Source organism: Elaeis guineensis, chromosome 8 (genome assembly GCF_000442705.2).
Source record: "Elaeis guineensis isolate ETL-2024a chromosome 8, EG11, whole genome shotgun sequence".
Classification (NCBI taxonomy): Eukaryota; Viridiplantae; Streptophyta; class Magnoliopsida; order Arecales; family Arecaceae; genus Elaeis; species Elaeis guineensis.
This window is the reverse complement of record NC_026000.2, coordinates 115,784,680-115,791,015: the sequence shown is the minus strand read 5'-3', so window position 1 is coordinate 115,791,015 and position 6,336 is coordinate 115,784,680.

The following is a 6,336-nucleotide window of genomic DNA, read 5'->3' as shown; positions in this document are numbered from 1 at the left end:
CATTAGATGTAGTATAGAAACATATTGATGTGATCAACATGTAGTTCTTGCTCTTTATATTTTAATTTTTGATTTAATATCATATAATAATCATGTAATAGGATCTTAGATCTAGAGATTTTTTAATTTTATAAGATAAATTTTATTTATTTTAATCTTTCGCTGCCTGATCTTGAAAAAGTTTCAAGATCTAACCCTGAAACCCTAGATCTGGTTCCTTCAATTGGTATCAGAGCCTAGGTTATTTATTACATGATTATTTATACATACTTAGATTATTTCTTAGATTCGATCTAATTTATAATCTGATTATTAAATCTAAAATTAAAATTTTTAGATCAATCATGAATTGTAGGTTGTCCTGCTGTAAGGTTTATCCCTTACAGTGCAAAGGTTGCCCTAGTTCGTATAGATCTATGCTTAATCATAAATTTGTTAGATATGATCTAGATTAAATTTATGATTTATTAAATTTAAAAGATATTTAAATCTAAAATAAAATCTTTTTGTTAATAATTTTCGTGCAAAGAACCATCATATATTTGTCTGAAAAATTTACGTAATTTAAAGTTGAAATTATTTCAATTACATGAACCTATTTAGATTAGATCTAAAGTAGTTTCATGCTTATTTTACTTGCATTTTGATTATGAATCAAACATGCAACTTGGTTGGTAGAACCATGTTGAAAAATATTTTACAAATATAAAAATATTTTCGAAAAGTCGAACCCCAACCCTCAGTCCAAAACTTAATTGAGAATTAAGAAGTTGTTTGATTAGGTTCTAGGATTGTGAATTGAAGAACCTAAGACACAAACCATAACACATTGGGTTAATGGGTTACTGAGAATTAGGTCCATTAATTGGGTTAGACCTAAGCTTAGATTAAAGATGGATTTAATTAGAGAATTGACTAAATATAATCAATTGTTATCTTAGATTAGATCAAAGATTCTCTCGATCAATTATAATAGTTATAGTTGGTCAAGTCCATGTCTTTAACGAGAACCAAATGGACTTGATTCTTGGCTAAGCGGTCTAGCAAGAACTGTTAGGTTGATCTAATTAAAACTAATTAAATCAGTTGGTGTCTAAGGTAAACCAGACCGATGGTTTTTAATTGGCAGCCCGCTTACCTAGCTATTTCTGATGGTGTCTAAGGCAAGCTTTGGCAGACCCTCCCACCGATCAAACTTATCTGGCCTTTTGGTGAAATTATATTTTGATCAGATCATTTGACTATTCGAGCTAACTCATGTCAGCTAGGTAAATCAGTGTGACTGATTTAGGTGCTCCTAGACTAGCCCTTTTAATGGTCTCTCTTAAGCTGACTTGGTGAAGCCAGTGGGAGGATCATGATAAGCTGGTTCATCTGACCTCCTCCTCTAAATCTATTAAATTTTTTAAAATTATTAGGTTCTTAAAATGAAATAGTTATGGTGATAACTAGATCATAGCCTCCTATTAAGTGGATGATAATGGGTCATCAGTTGGATAATCATTGGAGGCTCAAAGATCTGGTGCTTATCGACTGATGGAATTGTCATTCATAATATGATTCCTTGATTGCATCTTTCTAAATGGTAGTTAGGTTAGCCAACCAAAGTTGGACCTAATCATTCATTGGCTAGATGGGCCAAGTATGGTCATGTTAATGGTTGGACCTAACCAGACCTTTTCAGTGGAGGCCAAAACCTACTGATTAGGGACTGAAGAAAAATTTAAATAACTAAAAATTATTTAGAGAAATAATTGGTTATGAACCTACCCTTAGATGTACATGGGTTGGCCAACCAAAGTTGGACTTGTGTGCAGTCTAAGTAGATTCTAGTACCCACTAAAGAATTAGGATAATTTCTCGAATTGGAGGTAGAGGCTACCAATTTGAATAAAATAATGAAAGAAACTTTTTGATTAAAGTCTAAATCTTTAAGTTTAATGAATCAATTACTAATTAGATTATGATTTTTTTTTGTACAGATATGGCCACTTTCCTATCGCTCCGATCATTGTTGGACAATGATAAGTTGGTGGGACCCAACTTCGATAGCTGGTATCGAAAGTTGAAGATTGTCCTGGAGCATGAATGGATCCTATATGTGATAACGGATCCTGCACTTGAAGAGCCAGCTGCCAATGCACGTGGAACAGTCAGAGATATTTATCAAAAGTGGCTCAATGATCGAATCATGGTGCGCTGCATCATGTTGGCTGCCATGAGCAACGAGTTCAATCATAGATTCGAGATGGCTCAGCCAAAGGATATGCTTCAAGTGTTGGAGGATGCCTTTGGCACACTCGATGATACAGAGAGGTACAAGACTAGTTGTGCCATCTTCAATGCCAAAATACGGGATGGTGCCTCTGTCACTGATCATGTATTGTACATGATCGAACTGATGGAGCGTTTGAGCAAGCTCGGCTTTTCCTTGCATAAGCAGCTTAAGAAATATGCAATACTGAACTCGCTACCCAAGTCTTATCTCCCATTCCTCACTCACTATAGAATGATAAAGCCTGAAGTAAACTACCACGGGTTGCTGGGGTTCTGTCTTCTGGTTCTCGACCCTTTGAGAAAAGGAAGAAAAACAAGAAGAAGAAAGTGAAGAAGGTGCAAGTTCAGACTGGGTCATCAGTGCAGGGCCAGACTAGAAAGATCAAGCCCGATAAGAGTCAAACTAAATGCTTCTTTTGCAAGAAGCGGAGGCACTGGAAGAGGAACTGTCCTCAGTATATTGCCTCTCTGAATCCGAATAGGCAGAGAAAGAAGCAAGTTGTTACTGGATAAGGTATTTATATGATAACTCTTTGTAATTTTTTTATTTGTGATATAACTGACTGGGTATTGAATACTGATAGTCCTTACCATATTTGCAATTCGTTGCAGGAGTTGCAAGTCGTAGGAGATTCGAGCAAGGCGAGAGGTTCCTGAATGTTGGAGATGAAAGACCAGTTCCCATTCTAGCATTAGAAATCTTGAAACTTGTATTTGAGTCCCATACCATTGTTCTTAATGATTGTCATTTCTGTCTCAATTTTTTTTAAAATATTATTTCTGTAGGCCTTCTAGCCAAAAATGATTATGAAATTTCAATAAAAAAATAAATTTATAATATCATTATGAATGATGTTATTATTTTTTATGGATATTTGAATAATGGTGTGTATATGTTATCATAACCTATTAACGTAGTCTATTCTACTGGCAAGCACCTTAGATTAGATAGTATATCAGATATCTACTTATGGCACTATAGGCTAGGTCATATAAACAAAAACAGGATAAACATGTTGACTCAAGAGAGAATCCTCGAAGTTAGTGATTGTGAATCACTTCCAACCTGTGAGTCCTGTCTTCTTGGTAAAATGATCAAGTCACCTTTTACTGAAAAGGATGAGAGAGCTATTGAGCTCTTGGGCCTAGTACATACTGATGTATGCGGGTCCATGACCACAAGTGCTAGAGGTGGATATTTCTACTTCATCACTTTCACGGATGATCTATCTAGATATGGATATGTCTATCTGATGAAACATAAGTCGGATTCATTTAAAATATTCAAACGATTTTGAAGTGAAGTAAAAAAATAAACTGAGAAGAGTATTAAAACTTTTCAATCTGACCGAGGAGGAGAATATCTTTCTGGTGAGTTTCTCACATATATAGAAGACAATGGGATTTTCTCTTAATGGACTCCTCCAGGAACACCACAGCATAATGATATGTCTGAAAGAAGAAATCGGACTCTGTTAGACATGGTCCGATCTATGATGGGTTTTGCCAGCTTACCGATATCCTTCTGGGGATATGCACTCAAATTGGCCTGTTATCTGTTAAATAGGGTTCCAAGTAAGTCTATAATTAAGACTCCATATGAGATATGGACAGGACGTAAGCCAGCACTTTCACACCTTAGGGTCTAGGGGTGCTCGGCCTTTGTCAAACGGTTAGTTACAGATAAATTTAGACCTAGGTCTGACAAATACACATTCATAGGGTACCCCAAAGAGATCAAAAAATATTTTTTCTATCATGTTGATGAACAAAAGGTGTTCGTCAGTCTTAAGGCAATCTTTTTAGAAAAGTTCTTTGGTGAAAGAACCGTTGCCTCTAAGGTTGAACTTGATGAAGTTCAACAGGTAGAAAGATCGACACCAATAGCTGAACCTGAGTCAGATTTGATTAGATCAGATCTAGAGCCCAATGTACCTGCACCATTAAGGCGATCCGATTAAGTACCGTGTTAGTCGGACAGATACTATAGTTTCTTGATCCGAGATGGGGATCCCATCGAACTCGATGAGAACGATGAGGATCCGATCACCTATATGGATGCAATGCAGAGACCTGATTTTGAGAAATGGCTTGAAGCCATGAAATCCGAAATGAAGTCCATGAAGGTCAACGATGTATGGACATTGGTTGACCCACCTGAAGGGGTTAAACCCATTTGGTGTAAATGGGTCTTCAAAAAGAAGAGGGGCACAGACAAAAAGGTGGAGACCTATAAAGCCCATCTTGTTGCCAAGGGATATCGTCAACATTATGGTATTGACTATAAGGAGACGTTCTCCCCTGTGGCAATGCTCAAATCTATTCGGATAATGCTTGTAATAGCTGTCTATCTGGATTATGAGATCTAGCAGATGGATGTAAAGATAGCTTTCCTGAATGGAGAGCTGATCGAAGAAGTGTATATGATACAATCTGAGGAGTTTATACCTACAGATAAGTCCAAGCTGTGCAAGCTTCAGAGATCCATTTATGAATTGAAGCAAGCTTCTCGGAGTTGGAACATGCATTTTGATAAGGTGATCAAAACATATGGCTTCGTTAAAAATGAAGAAGAGCCCTGCATCTATAAATGGGCAAATAGTCCAGTTATGGTATTCTTTGTCTTGTACGTGGATGACATTCTCTTAATCGAAAATGACATCCCCGCATTATAGGGAATAAAAGTTTGGTTGTCATCGCAGTTCTTCATGAAGGACTTGGGTGAAGCATCCTACATCCTAGGGATGAAGATCTTTTGGGATAGATCTAAAAGGATGCTTGGGTTGTCCCAGTCCATGTACATAGATACTATGCTGAAGAGATTCAACATGGAGAATTCCAAGAAGGGCTATCTACCGATAGACCATGGAATTTTTCTCTCTAAGAAGAATTGTCTGACAACTCCTGAAGAGAAAGAGCATATGAGTAGAGTCCTATATGCTTCGACCATGGGATCTATCATGTACGCCATGATATGTACAAGGCCAGATGTGGCATACTCACTACGAGTAGTGAGTAGATACCAATCTGATCCTGGAGAAAATTACTGGAAAGTGGTTAAAGCCATTCTTAAGTATTTGAGAAATACTAAGGACCAATGGTTGGTTTATGGCGAGTCAGATCTGAAACTTGTGGGGTTCACAGACTCCTGCTTTCAATCTGACCATGATGACAACAAAAGCATGTCAGATTATATCTTTACTCTGAATGGAGGAGCCATCTGCTGGAAGAGTTCCAAGCAGCATATTGTGGCAGATTCTGTTTGTAAGGCGGAGTACATCGCAGCATCGGATGCCGCGAAGGAAGCTATGTGGCTAAGAAAGTTCATCATCGAGCTCGAAGTAGTACCCTCCCTTGATGGTCCGGTCTTGCTCTACTATGATAGCACTGGTGCCATTGCTCAGGCAAAGGAATCCAAAACACACCAGCAGACGAAGCACATTTTGTGCCGCTTCCACCTGGTTCGGGAGATCGTGGATGGAGGTGACGTCGACCTTCAGAAGATCAATGAAAAAGAAAACTTCACTAAAGTCCTGGTGATAAAGGAGTTCGACAACCACAAGTCGAAGATGAGTATTAGATACTGTGCCGAGTGGCTTTAGGACAAGTGGGAGTTGTTGGAAAATATGTCCCAAAAGTCAATCATCAACCTGTTGACGGTTGAGCAACCTTGTATTGTAATTGATTTGTTAATAAATAAAATATATTTTTAACATTTTCATCATAAGTTTTTATCTTCTAATGAACTCCGTTGTTGTGATGAAATCCTTAGGACTATTTAGGTTTGATAAAGAGAGGATTTATTGATGAGTCCTTAAAACTGTTGTTACTCCTTGGATTGATTTTGATGATTACAAAGTATTTGAAGGGGTACTAATGATTTTCGCTTTGAAAAAGACTTATTGCTTTTCAGGAGCAAAATCATAATTTTACTAAACTCTGATTTAAAAGCATCAAGTGATAGAACAAAAGATTTGTGATCCATTGGTAAAAATTTTATTATTTTTGAACTTATATTTTGAAAGATATTCATGTTTGAGAAACATGAGTCGACCCCAT